Here is a 19947-nt window from a genome sequence, read left to right as displayed (position 1 = left end):
TGCGGTGGTCACTCCCTGACCTTTCCGCATCCTCCGTATTTGATGGTGCGGGGCTCGAACCCCGGTCTAATCAAGAAGCGTATGCTACGCACTGTTGCTCCTTCCCACCTGGCTACCGAGGCGCCTTTGGAATCAGGAACAATGTAATTCATCTGTAATACTATTAAATAACACTGACTCAAACTTGTAAAACATACTTTATTATGATAATGTAAAATAAAATAAAATACATGTGTACTGATCGTATAACTGTATTGCTTTGCCGACGACCGAGACGATAGATAATCGGTGAGCGGATACGTTTTCAAGTTGGCAAATGGAGAGCTGGTTAAGTAAAAAGCAGCAAACTGTAGCTTGTTCAACAACTCAGGCTGAGTACATGGCACTCGCCCATGTTATGCAGGAGGCATTATGGTTGCGCATGATGAGCCGCGCAATGAACATAGTAGGCATTTGGAACTTTTTGTAATATTCTTGATTGCACACCGCTATATGCCCCACTCATTGTTGCGGCACCATCATATCCTTGACCTCGGCAGTTCTGTAAATCTAGCCCTTTGGATTCTATATAGTAAATAATGTCACTTTCAATTTTGCTAGCTGATTGATCTTTTATACTATAAAATCCCCAAAATCGCTCATTTATAGTGATTTCTGATGGTATATCATTTTCTGTTTTTACAGTAACATAACGAAATATTTGACTCATCTGGTCAGTTTTTTGTGACATCCAGGGTAGTGTCCATGATTACGGAGAAAAACGGCGCAGACCGTTTTTTATCTGAGAAAGTCAATAATAACATTTTTGACTTTCTCAGATAAAAGACAAATAATTTCATTTTGAATAGTTGGACTCAAATATGTTGACCGGTAATTACGTTTTTAAATTAATTCCTTTAATATGGGATCATAGTTTGATAGAAGATCAATTACATTGTATAGACAAAAAAATTCAACTTTTTATATTTTTATCATTCAGATTTTCTCGGTGACCTCTGAATGCCATGCTGCAACTGCTTAATACTAATGTAACATGAATAATGCGTTTCAAAACTTGTGTCCAGAATTTTTTTTCTTTAGTTCTACCGGTTACTAAATTAGCATCAATTGTTTTATTTGTGCGCCAAAGATCGTATGTTATACAAGCAGAAATGTGAACAGAGGAAGCTTCGTGTCTTTTAATTTTATTAGATAAATTTTTCCAGTCAGATATGCCGTTTATCCAAGATTTTTTTAAATCTGCATTAGAGCGATCTCCAAATAACATACATGGTTCACAATACACAAAATCTGATTTTTGATATTATTTTGTACAGTAATCGGAAAGGGACCTTTAGGCTGGCATGGACCTGAAGCTATTATCATACGTTTCTCTGCATCAGAAATATTTTCTGAAAAATTTGTTGGATACTGTTGCGAAATAACTGAGGGACCTAATCTTGAACCTTCGTAAACAAATGAGTTTGTTTCTGGACTTACTGTTTCATTTTCCATAACTTGATGGTCTTGATCATCATTTGTTCTTGCCAGATCCAATGAAGCAGGGCGATCTTCGCTTAATTCAGCTGGTACATTACGTGGATTGGCTTGCGGTTGTCGTTGGAAAAAATTATCTATCTTCTGCATTTTGTTTAATTTTTCCGTGGTTTCCCTTACTTTTTTTCGTTTTTCTGCACCGCTAAGGTATTTATGTACATGGCCAGACATCTGCAATTTATGGAGTAAAGTAAAAAAAGAACGATAACTGTAAAAGTATGCATGCTTTACCATAAAAGTTTCAGCAGTATTATTTTATTTTTAACACTAAGAATAAAACACTTTATTAAAAATTCGGTAACCCCCCAGAACGAAACCACTACAAAAAATTATTTAACACTCCTTTAATAAAAAGATAATTAAATTTTTGTTCTATAAATAAAAATGATTTAACAATCCCCCATTTAAAAAAAAAAAAAAAAAAACGACTGTAAAATTTTTACGATCACCCGGTATCTCCCGGGGGAAGGGCTTACCGAAAATTCAAATAAATAAAATAGATATTGTTATTTTTGATACACATACAGTGTAACAGTGAAACTAGTGTAAATAATTACTATTTCAATAATTATATTAATAATACGTACATGGTGTATCAAATTACATTGACCAAGTGATTTTAAATATTTAAATTATAGGGAAAAAAAATGAACATTAGATTTTTTAAGTAGGTATGTGAAACTTCACGCGTAAATTGATTAAATGGCCGATTGTACCAATGTAACTTAAATTTTAAGTGTTCCTTAAATACGATATTGGGAACACTTAAAATTTAAGTGTTCCCAATATCGTATCGAAACGAAATGGCAAGTGAGTTATTGAGTGTTGAGTCAAAATTTTGATGTGCAGTTTTTTGTTTAAGTCTAGCTTAAAATTTAAGTCTCATTGGTGCAACTGAGCATAAAAAATAATAACTTACCCTGTTAAGCGTGAGGTGTTTCGAAAACAGCTTCAAAAGGGTGAATAATAATCATATAAGATAAGATTCAATAGCGTCACTAAAGCCTATTTGGTTTAAAGTGCAGCGTAGTTTGGTATAGGGTGCAAATTTGACGGCTTGTGATTGGTGCAGACGGGAGACAGATGCAGACTGTCCTAATGTTTATATTTATGTTAACCATTGTTGACACTGATCAATCCGACTTACGTCCTTCGCTTACTGCACACGATTTATGGTTATGACATATTGGTCTTCTTTCCTGAATACGAGTATCTGTTTACGTCCGCCCCCTAAGCTCTAATTTTTAACCCTAACTTGAAAGTTGTCCCCCCCCTGAAAAAAACTAATAATTTCTATAATTTCTACTCGATTTACAAAATTGAAACTTTCAATATACATAAACAGAAGTATATTCTTTGATTTTGTAAGGACCCAGCCTTACAATAATTTAATAAAGTTTGTTAAATATTGGAAGAATTAATTGTGGCGTATATAGTTAGTTTCAGACAAGTATCATTTGTTAAGAAACACTGAAATTCGAAGGTTATTCCAGACACACCCAGTTAGTTAAATCTCGGTTGTATGGAAAAATTCCTTAAGCGAGTCAGTAAAAGCAATCATAATGGACCGAAACAAATCCCACTTAAGACAGGAGCATATACACTATAGAAAGGGCACTGAGTGCGGAAGTGGCCCTATTAATAAATTTCACGGTTCGACCTCTAGCAGGTGTGGGCGACGTAGTAATGGGGGGTGAGGTCACAAAGAAAGCCTGAAACTCTCTTAGCTGACCGGAACTTACGTTTAATTTCGAGAAATTACCAGTATTTTCCAGATTATCGGAAGTTCGGTCACACTAGGAAAAAGAAAGCACGCCCACGGAAATGAAGGGAGACGAATAGGATCACGAAGGAAAGGATAGGGAAGTCAACGATTGGCCAGGAAGAAAGCGGTGGGAAATTTGAGAGAAAGGAGAGAAGGGAAGAAAAAATTGATACTGATCATTCGGAGAGGAGTTTTTGTGGTGGAAGCAGTCCTGGGGAGATGGAAGCTGTAGTGGGAGAATTGATTATAAGAATTTATTTTGTGAAAGTCTAGAGTCGGAAGTATCGTTCCCTTGAAGAAGTTAATGCAGTCAATGGAGGAAGAATGGTGAAACGCCCTAGAGGCAAATTTCTCGATTGAGCAGTTGAGTGACTAGTCGACCCGGAAGGTATCCCAGTCCTCGGACGCAACGCAGATGGAGGAAGAAAGGAGATAAGATCCGGTATTATCTTCAGCCGTGCAGTACCCGGTAGAGAAACCCAGGATAGGTTACTGTGTTCCCCGGATGAGCAACCTTTCGCTTTCCAGTCCTCAACCCGAGCAGATAGGAAGAGAGACCGAGCAGGGAGGAATACCAGACCATTGCGTAAGTGTTAGAATAAGTACTGAGAATATAATTTGAAAAAAAAGGGGAACTAATTTAATAATGAAAAGGACTCTAGGAGGACGCTATAAGTTTTAAGAGAGAATGTCAAAGTACTAAATATATATACATATATATTTGAACGAGTGTAATACTTAAGGAGTGATAATTTAATTTAGTATAGAGATCAGAGTAATGCAATTTAAGAGTAAGTTAATCTGTAGTAGGAAGTAAAAATTTTGTCCTTGAATTATTGTGAATGTTAAATTGCTGTGAGTATGACTTATTTGGGGTAGAAAATGATTAAACAGGTAAACAATTAAATGAGCATCTAGCCCTAATTGTGAAATAGTGGATTAATTGAACGGAAAGGTAACTAAGTAAATTGGTTGGATATTGTTGACTGTTGACATGTTTGCAAGTAAGGATTCTGGAATGAATATATATGTATTTCCTAATAAGTTGGGAAACGAGCACTTATGAAATTATATTTTGTCTGTTCATTGGCTGATGGTGGTTTATTGACTTACATGGACTGTTAAGGAGCAAAGAGACAGATTGTGCGTTGTGAGGGGTAATAAATGCCCGGACCTACTGAAATCTTTGTAGAGCAACATGAAGAGACACAGTGATATATATATATATATATGTAGATGTATAATAAGTATTAGGATTTAGTAGTTCTTTTGATAACAAGGTTGACTGTAAATTACAAGATATATACACATTTAAAAATTAGTAAAATAACAAGTGTCAAACTAAATACTGTATTCTGTTAAAGGTTATTGTAATTTTCTTATATATAATATGACAATAAAAAACAAATTGTATATTCTACATTCTTGTGTGTGTGTCTGTCATTTCTAAACTCAGCCAGTCCAGTGGAAGAATACCTTAATATATTAGGGGTCCCCGTGAGTCTGGGAATTTTCTGAAATCAATCAAGTCAGGTGTTAAAGTGGGAGGGGTTAAAATAAGGGGATATAAAAAAAATATAACATAATATAATATAATTGTAGGCCTCTTTGAGGAATAGGATTTTCAGAATAATAAAGATAACTAAACCCACCCCCACAATTGGCGAGCGTAAGCCAGGATAATTCTGCACAACGGAAGGCTGAGTTCAGAACGACAGGAAAATATATATACATGTATATATATATGTAATCCAGTTGCTGAAACTGATAGAAAAAATTCAGCTGGCGAGCCAGAAAGTGAAAAGTGAAAAAGTAAGTAGTTAAAGTGGGTACTGAAATAGAATTTCCTTGTGTTTAGAATTAGGTGAATTAAGTTATAGAATAAGAAAGGTATTGACAACAAATAACGAGTTAATTAGATTAAACCCCAACCTCGAAAGATAAGTCATGGCTACAAGGAGAGCGAACAGCAGTAGGGATAGAGAAAGGGAGGAAAATATCAACGGGCAGGAGATATCAGGAGAAGCAATTGTTAGTATAGGGAATGATAATAGGGGCCCAATTAAGTTAAGCAAATTTTTAAAAGTATTTAAAGGGGAACCATCAGAAAATGTGGAACATTTTCTGAGAAAACTGAAAATGATTAAGGAAAAGGAAGAATTAACGGAACTAGAAATAGTCATGATGGCGGAATTCAAACTGGAAGGCAGGGCCCAGACTAGGTATTTAGAGGAAACCCAAGGGATGGAAATAGAAACATTAGATAATTTTGAAAAGATATTAAAGAAGTTATTTTCCCCAAAGATCACGTTTCTGGAAGGGATCGGGATATTAAATAATTACAGTCAAAATAATCGCGAAAGCATAGAGGACTATTACAAAAGATTTTTAACAGTAAAATTAAATACAGAAGTATCAGAAAAAGAAAATAGCGCCTTTGACAAAATCCTGATGGGACAATTTTTGATGGGGGTCAGGGATAAATATAAGCGAGAGATTCTAAGGAGAAAACCCAATTCATTAGCCGAGGCCATGAAACTAGCCACTGATGAGGAAAAGCTAGATCTCCAAGGTCGGGGGGCAATAAGAGGGGACATAAATGTATTAGCCACAGGAGAAGGGACAAAACCGAAAGGTAATAAAGAAAGGGAAGGCGAAATTAAGTTAGAAGGGCTAGAAAAACAGATAGCGGGAATGGAAATAAAGTTAAATAAATTATTAGAGCAATTAAACACAAAAAACAATGCACTAGATGAAAATAATAGGCAGGGGGGTGAAAGACCGCAAACGGGGCAGAGCACAAGAGGTAAGTACAACGACACAGAGGGGTGGAAAGGGGAAGTCAAAGAAGTTAGGCGAGAAAGATATGGAAAGAAATGCTATATATGCGGGCGAAGCAATCACTGGGCCAAAGACTGCTGGTATAGGGATAGATATCACGGGGACAGAAATGAACACTGCCAAGACAGGGGCACAAATCAAGGGCAGCATATAAGTATGAATGCTCTGCATCTTAGACACTGGAAAAATAATTCCTGTGAAAAAGGGAGGAATAAATCAGGCAGCACAAGGACGATGCCCCTCACACATAGAAGTAAGTTTATGAATAAAGAACCAATAGTTTTGGCCAATCGAGGACATAAATGGAATCATCAAGGCCAGGTGAAGTGTTATAGGTGCAGCAGATATGGGCATATAGCCAGATTCTGCCGGACTCAGATGGTGGATCAGGGAGTCAAGTATGGGAATACTGATCCCAGAAAGTCATGGAAGATCAAGAGAGGTCGATTTTATCCTTGGCGCTCAAGAAACCTCATATTTGGTCCAATAGAGTGCAAGGATAGGCCAGAAATGAGAGAGATGAATTATGGAAGTCCGGTAAGTGAGAGAAACGACAAGAGATCAAGCTCGGCAATTGAAAGGAAAGAAAAGAAGTGGAAAGAGACTGAAAAAATTGATGTGAAAGGGCGAAAGAAGGGACCTAGACGGCGGAATAGGACCAAAACACTACACGTGGGAACATTAGAAGTAAAGGAGAAAGATAAAGAGAAACATGAAGATAGCGAACTGTTAAATAAAGTGGAAGAAAGTGGAGGTGAAAAGAATGACAACTTGGTAAATGAATCAACAGAGCCGAAAAGAATCGAATGGCCAGGGAACCACAGAACTGAAACTTCCTATGGGGAAAGGGCCCTCAAGTTGAAAGAAACAAACAGGCTTCAACAAATGTATTTAGGAGCAGCATTTAATGAAAACATGGGATGGGAATAGTTTTAGTGACAAAAAAAAAAAAAAAAAAAAAAAATTTATACATTTAATTAATGTACATGTATAGAATTGTATATAGGAATAGGAGAATTATTGGTTGTCGATAATAAGTAGGCCCTGGAAGAAGGCACACCGCCTGAGGACCTGTATAAAATTTATATATATGGGATATAAATTTTAAGGGGGAGAGAGATGCAATGTAAGGACCCAGCCTTACAATAATTTAATAAAGTTTGTTAAATATTGGAAGAATTAATTGTGGCGTATATAGTTAGTTTCAGACAAGTATCATTTGTTAAGAAACACTGAAATTCGAAGGTTATTCCAGACACACCCAGTTAGTTAAATCTCGGTTGTATGGAAAAATTCCTTAAGCGAGTCAGTAAAAGCAATCATAATGGACCGAAACAAATCCCACTTAAGACAGGAGCATATACACTATAGAAAGGGCACTGAGTGCGGAAGTGGCCCTATTAATAAATTTCACGGTTCGACCTCTAGCAGGTGTGGGCGACGTAGTAATGGGGGGTGAGGTCACAAAGAAAGCCTGAAACTCTCTTAGCTGACCGGAACTTACGTTTAATTTCGAGAAATTACCAGTATTTTCCAGATTATCGGAAGTTCGGTCACACTAGGAAAAAGAAAGCACGCCCACGGAAATGAAGGGAGACGAATAGGATCACGAAGGAAAGGATAGGGAAGTCAACGATTGGCCAGGAAGAAAGCGGTGGGAAATTTGAGAGAAAGGAGAGAAGGGAAGAAAAAATTGATACTGATCATTCGGAGAGGAGTTTTTGTGGTGGAAGCAGTCCTGGGGAGATGGAAGCTGTAGTGGGAGAATTGATTATAAGAATTTATTTTGTGAAAGTCTAGAGTCGGAAGTATCGTTCCCTTGAAGAAGTTAATGCAGTCAATGGAGGAAGAATGGTGAAACGCCCTAGAGGCAAATTTCTCGATTGAGCAGTTGAGTGACTAGTCGACCCGGAAGGTATCCCAGTCCTCGGACGCAACGCAGATGGAGGAAGAAAGGAGATAAGATCCGGTATTATCTTCAGCCGTGCAGTACCCGGTAGAGAAACCCAGGATAGGTTACTGTGTTCCCCGGATGAGCAACCTTTCGCTTTCCAGTCCTCAACCCGAGCAGATAGGAAGAGAGACCGAGCAGGGAGGAATACCAGACCATTGCGTAAGTGTTAGAATAAGTACTGAGAATATAATTTGAAAAAAAAGGGGAACTAATTTAATAATGAAAAGGACTCTAGGAGGACGCTATAAGTTTTAAGAGAGAATGTCAAAGTACTAAATATATATACATATATATTTGAACGAGTGTAATACTTAAGGAGTGATAATTTAATTTAGTATAGAGATCAGAGTAATGCAATTTAAGAGTAAGTTAATCTGTAGTAGGAAGTAAAAATTTTGTCCTTGAATTATTGTGAATGTTAAATTGCTGTGAGTATGACTTATTTGGGGTAGAAAATGATTAAACAGGTAAACAATTAAATGAGCATCTAGCCCTAATTGTGAAATAGTGGATTAATTGAACGGAAAGGTAACTAAGTAAATTGGTTGGATATTGTTGACTGTTGACATGTTTGCAAGTAAGGATTCTGGAATGAATATATATGTATTTCCTAATAAGTTGGGAAACGAGCACTTATGAAATTATATTTTGTCTGTTCATTGGCTGATGGTGGTTTATTGACTTACATGGACTGTTAAGGAGCAAAGAGACAGATTGTGCGTTGTGAGGGGTAATAAATGCCCGGACCTACTGAAATCTTTGTAGAGCAACATGAAGAGACACAGTGATATATATATATATATATGTAGATGTATATAAGTATTAGGATTTAGTAGTTCTTTTGATAACAAGGTTGACTGTAAATTACAAGATATATACACATTTAAAAATTAGTAAAATAACAAGTGTCAAACTAAATACTGTATTCTGTTAAAGGTTATTGTAATTTTCTTATATATAATATGACAATAAAAAACAAATTGTATATTCTACATTCTTGTGTGTGTGTCTGTCATTTCTAAACTCAGCCAGTCCAGTGGAAGAATACCTTAATATATTAGGGGTCCCCGTGAGTCTGGGAATTTTCTGAAATCAATCAAGTCAGGTGTTAAAGTGGGAGGGGTTAAAATAAGGGGATATAAAAAAAATATAACATAATATAATATAATTGTAGGCCTCTTTGAGGAATAGGATTTTCAGAATAATAAAGATAACTAAACCCACCCCCACAATTTCCTATCTTTAAATTGCAGCAAAAACTATTAATTCACTCGAGCTTACGTCATTAGCATTACCAAGTTGATCCAAAGAGAAAATAAAAATGTAAGCAACTTTCTTGGAAAACTTTCTTCTGAAAGTTGAGCATCATTATTTGCGAACAATATTTTGCATTGTCGCTCGTCACAACATTTTGCTTTTACTGCTTTTCGTAATTGTTGTACAAAAGAATTGCAACGAATTGTTTTTGAAAAACAAAAATATCGCATTTACTTTCTTCAGTATGTATTACAAAAAATCAAGGAAATTCATCTATTAGAAACCACAGTGGAAACGGAAGTAAAAAAAAAAAAAAAAAACTGTCGTAAAACTGATCACCACAATGCGCATTTCATAAAAAAAAAAGTTCGCTTCATTGTAATTGTTTTTAGAGGACTAAATCGGAACAGCAGTTTCACGGATGTATATTTGATCTTCTTACGAAATTTCAAGAAAATGTTTCTATTCATAGCTGCGTTATAAACTTCGAAAACTGATATCGAAGGAACTTCGCATGCATCTCACCTGGTGTACAAACAGGTGAGATGCATGTTGAAAATTGTAATTGTTACTGAGTACTTCGATATTTCCTTGATATGCATTTGATACAATCAAAAAATTTCAAGAGAAAAATTGAATTTTCATTATCACACACACGCCGGAAAAATTCGCCATAAAGTGTCATATGTTTGGATGCCTGGATTTCATTCTGAGCTGCAAATATAATTTCACTTCTCTTGCGCTGAGAGTAGCTGTTTGCCGAATGAAGGAAAACAGGGTTCATTTTCCTGAAATTGCCAGTCCCTTTCATTCACTTGGGGGGGAAAAAACTCCTTAGGGCAGGGAGGTCGCCCTTTCTAGTCCGACCCTACGGGGGAGAGAGAGAGAGAGAGAGAGAGAGAGAGAGAGAGAGAGAGAGATAAAAATACCCTTTTGGTGGGGAGACGGCCAGGAGGTTGTCAAAGCTCCAGAGCTCTAACTTTCATAAGAGATGCTGAAGTTCTAATAAGTCAATTTCATCGTGGACGCGGAAGTTCTAATGTCTATTTCTTTATTGCATTCAGTTTCACAACAGATGCTAAAAGTTCTAATAAGTCAGCTTCATACTAGCATTAGGCTGCGGCTCCCCAGACCAGGCCAGCCCCTCTCTCACCCTATATGTTTTATTTATTATTATTTTTTTCATTTATTTTATTTTATTATTATTATTATTTATTTATTATTTTTTTTTTTATGCTTGTGTTGTGATTAGCAATCCATCCTGGTTTGGGCCTTCTCTGGGCCCGGATAGTCCTCCTCTTTTCTTCTTCCCTCTCTTCATCTTATACAAGTTTTTCTTTCCTCCCTGGGAAACTCGTTCCCAAGGGAGGAGAGCACTGATCACTGCTTCAAGGTAGTCAAAAGGCCAAAACACAACATCACACTACAGAACACACACATAAGCTAACAAACACAGTTTTTCTTTCCTGTCACTTTCTCCCGTGCAGGACGAATTTTTTTTTTTTTTTTCTCTCTCTCTCTCTCTCTCTCTCTCTCTCTCTCTCTCTCTCTCTCTCTCTTGCCTCCCTTTTCGTCTGTCTTCATCCAGCATGGGATATTGCTATGTGGAATGAATTTTTTTAATTTTTTTATTTTACACGACACACCTTGCCTTGCCTTGACACCTTACCTTGACAGAGTCTGTTAAAACTGAAGCGATGAACAGAGATGAACTTTTGTTCTAAGAGCCGCCCATACAAAAACACAAAAAAAAAAAAATAATAATAATAAATAAATAAAATAACAAATTAGCATTATAGCTCTAAGGCTCTATAGCTCTTCATCCTAGGATGTCGAAGTTCTAATAAGACCGATTTTGGTCCAGTGCAAATTTGAATGCAAATGACTACGGTTACTTTTTTTCCAGTGGCCGCATGTTTTCGTCTTGTACAGATGTTTTATTGTGGATACAGTACTTCCTTCCAGTAAAATCATTAGTAGTAGTGCTTTATTGTACTAAAGTAATTCGTTATGTTGGTGGAAACATTTGTTGCTCCTAATTGATGTAACACTTTCGAATTTTCGCAAAGTGGATCATCTGAATACAATGTAAATTAGGACAGTAAAAGAGTTGATAATTGGTGCCATTGGTGGGCAGCATTCCGACAGACAAACAAATTTTCTGTTTATACTCCGGTACGACCCCGATCAGAGGAGATCACAAAATAGAGAGATTACAAGAAACCGCACCGTGTTTAGTAGTCATGGATTGATTGTGTGAAATTACACAATCTGCCAAAAATCACAGTAAAACAAGAGAAGTGATGGGGAGAAAATCTATTTTTCAGCGGGGTTTTTCTTTTTATTACAGCTCAGAACAGCATATGACCGTGAATTTATTCGGCTTCTGTACTAAAACTGAATTTCTCCCTTTGCGATGACATCAAAGCGTAACAAGAAAATATCTTCTAACAATACTTTTTGAGCAGCCGTTATCTGTTAGCTTTGTATTGTTAGAAATCTTGCAGTATTGTGAGGAAGACAGCCGACCGGGCTAGCCGAGTGGGTAAAGTACCTGACCGGCAACCCAAAGGTCGCGGGTTCGATTCCCGCCTCGAGCTTGGATCAAAGTACTGCAAAAACCTTGGGAGGTGCAATATGGCCACAGAAGCCGATGCGCCAACAACTTCCAAAAAAAAAAAAAAAAAAAAAAAATGTGAACAAGACACATTTCAAGAAACAATCCGTTATTCATAGCGGATGATTTTTTTTTATTCTTTTGCACACCAGTTTTCAAAGTTTATAACGCGGCTATAAATATAAATATTTTCTTGAAATTTAGTTAGAAGATCAAATATACATCCAAGGAAACTGCTGTTCCGATATTATTCCCTAAAAACAATTACAATAAAGCTAACTTTTTTTTTTTTTTTTTTTGATCAAATGCGCATTGCAGTGTTATAAGTTTTACACCAGTTTTTCCCGTTTCCAGTGTGGCTTCCAGTAGATGAATTTACTTGATTTTCTGCTAAATACCTTTCTTATTTGTTTTCCACACGCAAACACATTAGGAGGTCACAAATTAATATGAAAACAATTAAATAAAATTAGCCAAAGACGCCGGGGCCCCTAAACAGCCCAGGCCCGGAGGAAATTGCCTTGCCTGCCTACATGGTAGCTACGCCACTGATTTTCACACAAACCATTTCTTGATAGTGTTTTCCACAAACGGTCTACTTGCGACTCATTCTTTGTATATCGCAAACAAGATAAACGGCCGGATCTCAGGTCATGAATAAGTTCACCTGAATTGATTCCTCAGTGACGATTGCTAGTGTAATTAGTGTATTGCAGGGGGAGGGCTAAACTATATCTGGGCAGAGAGAGAGGAGTCCACTGCAGCCACTATTTCACTCCTTGGCAGTTCCGCTTTATGGTTTTCAGGCTCCCTTAATTTTTTTTCACAGCAAGAGTCTATTTGTGGGTAATATTGTTTGTATCTCCCAAACAATATCTCCAAATGCCTGTCCGGCTCAGCCTTAAATTTATTTAGGCTATTAGCTTCCACAACAAAAGATGGAAGCCTCTTCCACCAATCAACCCGCTGGCTAAAGGCAAATTTCCGCACATATATTCTACAACTATCTTTCCTCAATTTGAAACTGTGCCCCCTCAGGTTCTTAGTCTGAGCAAGAGGAAGAATCCCATCATCATTCAGCTTGCTCAACCCATTCAAGGCCTTATACACCTCAATCAGATCACCTGGGAAGCTGAAACAAAGAAAACGTGCAGGAATTGAAACGAGAAAAATTCTGCCGATCACAGGGATATCCAAATTTGATTCTTTTATCTTTGCCACCTTTTACAAATTATATCAGCCGAAGTCGTGCAGACAGTACAATTGGGATAGAATACTCTTTCGACGAAGTTAAGATTTACTAGTGAAGTTTCAGTCGGAATTTCATAAAGTGAGAGAGCAATTATGAGTGCAAAAGACCAAATCATTAAAATATACAGCACTTTCATTGTCTATTAGGATTGTACACGCTCAGTTATAAGAATCAATTTTGAACGCCTTTGTCAGATTTCTCTGAAGCACATTTATGGACATCACAATATCGTTAATTTGCATTTTCCAGTTAATTGAGCTTTTCTGTTAGTTATTATATAGTATCGGTGTAAATACACCATAGTTAACCCATAAACTTGAACTACGTATGTAGCGTAGAGGGCATCGTTTTAATTGTATCTCATAATGTGGTTACCTTCACAACGAGATAGCTAGTATTGCATTACTTCAAATAAATAACGCTTCTCTAGTAGAGAAGACTACTGTTATTTATTTTCAGCGGTACCACCACGACCCAGACGATCGTTTCGAAGCTATGCGGCTTCATCATCAGTGGGCGGGCAGGTACCCAGGTAATACACCAAGCTATTACAGTTGCGAAGTTATATCCACAATATGAGAGATGCCAAAAGGGTGTGGTGGTACTGTATTTGGCAAATGATTGGTTAGTTAGTTAGTTATTATGAACGAGTAGTAATGTTATAGCTTTAATTTCGGCTCCCCTTTTTTCCTGAGCAGTGCTTTTTTTTGGGCCGGTACGCAACGGTACGGCGTACTGGCACTTTTACAGTGATGTGTGACATTTGGATGCAATGCACTTCGAAATTTGTAATATTCCGTAAATTTTTTTCACATGTTTACCTACTATTCAAATAAGCCTAAAATGATTTAACTAAATTTACATTTTTTACGGTCTATTGTTAAGATTTTTTCTATATAAAACTGTATAACCATTTTTATAATTCTAAATTACTCAGTCGGACCCACTGTTTAAATATTTTGAATTTCCCTTGGAAGTTACATTTAAAATAGTTTCCGTTCAGCGAAGAAAATTTTCATAAAGCGAACGGTTAGGAGAAAATTAACTCAGTACGCCCTGTTCGCTTTTCTGGCCTTCAGGCAATTTAGGCAATTAGTGCTGCTGCGCAAATTAAGATAGCTAAAGGGATTAGCATTCTACAACTTAGTGGTACCTGGTAAAACCTATCCGACCACCTGTCCCATATACGGAGAAGTCACACTATTCAAGAGTAAGCAGATCAAGATGTATTCCCAAAGGGCTCTGGCCCACCTTCTACTGCAGTGGTGTCCAACCTTTTCTTGTACAGGGGCCATATCAAAAAAATTAGATTTCTTTAGTGTGTTACATTTTCGATATCTTGTTTGCATGTAATGGTAAAATTGAAAATATTCAAAAATTTTATTAAGTACAATACACAATTACATTTACTGAACAAAACATTTAATTATAAAATGTTTTTGATAATTAACAAAATTTAAAATGCTGTTTTAGTTCACTTTCCTCGCGGGTCGTAGGTTGGACACCGCTATGAATCAACTGTTAGCGCCCCGTTCGAGAATTAGAAAAGTGATTTTCTTTTATAGCGACAAATAATCATCTGTTGTTTTACGGAAGTGTGTTATCCACATTTTTCCATAAATTTTCCCTATCTCTGTTTACAAGTTCACAGCACTTGAATATCCGAATGACACCGATATTTTGGACAGTTTCAAAAAAAAAAAAAAAAAGAAAGAAATTCAAATTTAAGAACTAGTGACAATAACGATTACGAGAGAAGATCAACGATTTTCATCCTTTTAAATATGAATTGTTGGCATTTGGTGAAAATGAAGTTAGAAAATTGTCAATTACAGTTGAATGCAATTCGTGGATACCTAATTGGTAAGAAGGTTTCGGAAGAATTGAAGCATTTGATGAACGCTCTGAGTACGATACCAATTTCAACAAGTGAATGTGAGCGAGGATTTTCGCAAATGAATCTCACAGTTTACTTATTTTTTTATATACTTGAATAATAAAATTATGCTTAATAAACTGTGTTAATATACTTATTTTGTTGTTCTTATTCTAAAAACATTACTACTAAAGTAACAATATCAGGGGAAAAAATTTGAGTAATTTTCACATCCTTTTAATTTTCAATTTTTCCTGATAGCAAAGAATGAATACCGGCATCTATTTTTTTTTTTACAAAAAAAGCACTTTAAGTAATTACTGAAATTACCATATCGTTGCCACCCTGGATGCCTTTCAAAATTGCACTTTATTAATAACCTAGAGTTTCACTTATAGAGTAAAAACGAATTAAATGTCATTCAGAAAAGGGTGTGTGTTTTGTAGAGATGATGGCGAAATTATTCGCTATAACAGAGATGTGTCTTAAAAGCCTACAGTTGTTATCCAGTAACTGCTATTTCGGTTCGGCACTTACGAGTTCAAAGGTTTAGAACCGTTAGATTCTATAAACATCGGAAGGTTCCACTCAGATCGGAATGTGAATCTAGGGCCAGAGCCGGGGCTCGAGCCCCAGGTGCAGAATTTTAAGGGAGTACTCGACCGATTATGTATTTTTATATTGATTCATTTTTGATTTAATTACAGTCAGACCTCTGTTTAGCAAACTTCATTATAGCGAATTTTATTTGAATTCCTTTTGATAATTACATTTAAAATAGTTTCCGTAGAACGAAGAAAATTTTAATATAACGAGACACTTAACTCACTTTGTAAGCATTGTAACCACATCTGGCCTTCAGCAATTAGAAAGCGGGAATTAAGAGTTAAAATGATTACAGTTCCGCAATGTAAGTGGTGCGCGTAAAACGTGTGCAGCTACCTATCCCACATATCAAGAAGTCGCGCTTTCTACAGCCAGTCAGAATATTAAAGAGTGTTCCGATACGGATATAGCCTCTGGTCAACCTGTGTTCTTTGTTTATAAAAAAATAAAAATTTTATTAGGAGAAATACAGTATTGCATTATCTTTGCACGTGCTATATCAGTTGGCAAGTATTTCGCTTGGAACTTTTCACTTGAAAAGTGCCGAAGTGGGAGTGTAGTTCGGTTAAAAAAAACGGCTGAAATTTAGTTTATGGTGCACCCTCTCTAGCCTCGCCGACACGGCAGTGATTGACGGGTGCTGACTCCGCCCAGTGTCACGTGATCTCCTAATCATACGGAGACATCTGGCACGAGAGCCACGTGGTGCGTGTCACCCGTGTCATGTTTCTGTATGTTCAGGTTATGAACTTCGCTGTTAGAAATGTCACGGGGAGTTAATATTTGATTAGCCGATTATTTTATTTTATGGATGCGTAATTAAAAACAAAAGAAAAGTTGTTTGGTTTTGGAAAAGGGCGAATAATACATATATCGGGGGTATGGGGGCTCCTGCCCTACCCCCCCGATATACGTATTATTCACCTTTCCAAATTTTTCTTTTTGATTTGCCACATTGTTGTGGACCTAGACAATAAAAATTGTTGATTTGCTGTTCTATTTCTATCGTGAAATTTCCTTAAAAATTACCGCTTTGCTTTTGTTTTTATTCTTTTCAGCCAATCTCATTGTTAATGCTCGTAAAATATAGCTTAGTAAAACGTGCATTTTTGTTTGTTTTATTTTTAATAATTGTTCATTTGCCGTTCCTTTTCCTTCGCGAAATTTCTTTTCAAATTACCTTTCCCCCTTTTTTTTCTTCTTTTCGTCTCTATCCGACTTATTCAAATGTCACGTGACATTTTGTGATCCCGAAAAACGTATTTTTGTAACTTGAATTTTTAAATTTATTGGATTTATCCTGTTTTCAGCCGCCATATTTGTTGCTGTGCCACGTGCCATCCGCGTGTCACTTGACAAACGCAAGGCGAGGAAAAGAGGGGGGGAACGCGGTGAGTGGGCGGAGTCACAATCCGAAATCACTGCTTTCCTCCTCTTCTCCTCGCCGCCATTTTGAAGGGTGCACCATAAACTAAATATTTACCCGCCAGAAATTCTTACCAAATTAGAAAAGAATGGACTTGACATTGAAAATGTAAGGGGACAGGGATACGATAACAGGGCTAATATGACGTACAGGCAATAATTTAAAAAAAAAAAAATGAATTTGCAACATTTGTACCGTGTTCAGCAATATAGTCTTCATTTAGCTGGTGTACATGCAGCGTCAATAACGTCTGGGATGATACGTTTTTTTGGCATTGTTCAAAGAAGATTTACTTTTTTTTCTGGTTCCACTAGTCACTGGGAAATTTTAATGAATACTTTGTGAAGATTTCACTTAAAAGACATACAGACACAAGATGGCCATCCAAAGAACTAGCTATAAAATCTTTGTTCTTACAAATAACAAAAGTTCATGAAATGTTAATTGATATTGAAGATACGTCTGCAAATGCAGAAACGATCAGTATTGTTCAGTCTTCTTTTACAAAGAGACTATCCATTTTTATACAAATTGGCTATATGGAATAAAATTCTTCATAATACTGATTGTGTAAATAAAGCATTGCAAGCTAAAGCGTTTACTACGTAACTATTCCCACTTAATATGCGGACTGATAAACAAAATTTCAAGAAATGCGGGAAAGTGAATTTCAAGATATTTTCGGACATGCTGCTACCACAGCATAGCAGCATGTCCACACCAGATAAAAGAAGAAGAAAGAAAAAAAGAATGACACTTTACGATTCGTAAAGTGTCATTCTTAATGGCAGATAAATTGAAATCGTCTGAAGAACCTTCAGACGATTTCAATTTATCTAAAAATTTCAAAAAAATTCCCGAGTTACACTGAGAGAGAGAGAAGGGAATCACCAAGAAAGAAAAGAATGATGATATCCAGTGGGTGTGCCAAGCCCATACTCACCAGATGTGAGCCCCTGGAATGACTTTCAATTTATCTGCCGAACAACATTTTTGTATTGAAATGAAATATGTTTTGGATGTTCTTATGAATGACTTAAACACTAGATTTGAAAAAAATTGAATACTATTTCTTCAGATTTCGGACTTCCCTCGCAAGGCTGCTTCCGACCTTGCATTAAAATACAACAAAGATTTAAATGCGTCAGATATTACAACAGAAATTGGAAGTTTCAAAAATTGTTTTATCAATTCTGCAGGATATAAAATCTGCAAACTCTTTACAACTTCTCTAATTCATATCATTCTTCTCTTTCATGGTGATTCCTTTCTACTTCTCTCTTTCAGGGAAACCTGGTAATTTTTTTGGCTGGTGCAGCATAAGCCTCAGGCTTCCTTGCCCCACATGGCTAATAATAATAATTCATTCATGAGTATTATGTAATACTGTACAATCTTATCCAAATATAGAAATAGCATTATGAATTTTTCTTACTCTGCTTGTAACAGTAGCTTCTTGTGAAAGATCCTTCAGTAAACTTAAATTGATTAAAAATTACTTTACATCAACATTTCGCTTTTGCTTCGGCAAAAGCTAAAAAAATTGGATTAAAATAATGCATCTTCATTGCATATTTTTATTTTATGTTATAATGTTAAAAGTACTATACTGTATTTCATACAATATTTTATTTCTATGATTTTATACTAAATATATAATAAACATAAGCCATCTGTGATTTTTTAATTTCTTTGTAGTTTATATAGAAACAATGTGTCTGTAGATATAAATGAATATTTGTAAGTTTCTTTTTCTTTGATAATTTGTTTTATTATATTCATTGTATTATTTACATTATTTTATTAATAAATATATGCAAATCATAGATTTTTATAAATTTATAAAAATCGACTACCTGCATCTTATATGCAGGTATAAGAACTAAGTCGATTTTTAGTAATATAAATACGCCTCCCGCCCTTATGGCGGGAGGCATATTTATATTATTTTTGCCCCAGGTGTAGGGTTCCCTAGTTCCGGATCTGTCTAGGGCTAAGAAACCGTGATTCTCACGTGAATAGATATCTGAAATACCTCTCAGCCTATTTAAGGTCTGCACAGATGTATGCTGTAGTTTTTACCTAAGAAGGAGATATGGAAGAGTGGGTGCATGCATTGCAGGGATACTCATTAGCGTGATGAGGAGATAACTAGTTACCCCTTTGACTAAAATTCCATCACATGCCGACCGCGTGTCTCAAGATTTGGATCTCCCCAATGAGAGCGAAGTGTTAAATAGTTTGGGAGAACTTGGGACATAAAAACGGATCCTCGGGAGTCAGGGAGGGTAGAGATTTGATTTGAGTTGGGGCATTATTTGATTGGCGCATTAGCAACTAAGGCTATAATGCGCAAAATCCAGGTCGGAGGGTAGAGAGAGAAAGAGCAGACAGTGAAAAAAAAAGGTGTGTAGAAGACCACGAGATCAAACAAGGAGTCCAGTGAGCCCCACCCGAAGAAGTCGACTTCGGACGAGACAATGTTGATGCTGTCTAACTCACAGAGTAGTATCCTATTTCTCTGTGGTCCTACTCAGTGGGGCGTGACCCCCAGAGGGTTCGCCTCAATTTTTAAATGAAATTAGTTTTTGTGTACACGAAAGCCAAAAACCCTGTTGTTAAAATTACTTTTTCAATTCTATAGGTGTAGAGACGTTACTATTCGAATGGAGCCTGAGATACGAATGCCATATTACCATTTGCCCTATTGCCATTATTTTTTTAGGGTGGTTTCACGTGTGATGCAGGCGGATTTCTTACTTATTGTCCTTGTGGATAATACGGCTTAATTTGCTCACTGGCTATGGACACACAGAA

This window comes from Mastigoproctus giganteus, chromosome 12, assembly GCF_048544385.1.
Source record: "Mastigoproctus giganteus isolate SK-2022 chromosome 12, ASM4854438v1, whole genome shotgun sequence".
NCBI classification, from domain to species: domain Eukaryota; kingdom Metazoa; phylum Arthropoda; class Arachnida; order Uropygi; family Thelyphonidae; genus Mastigoproctus; species Mastigoproctus giganteus.
Note: the sequence above shows the minus strand (reverse complement) of the source record.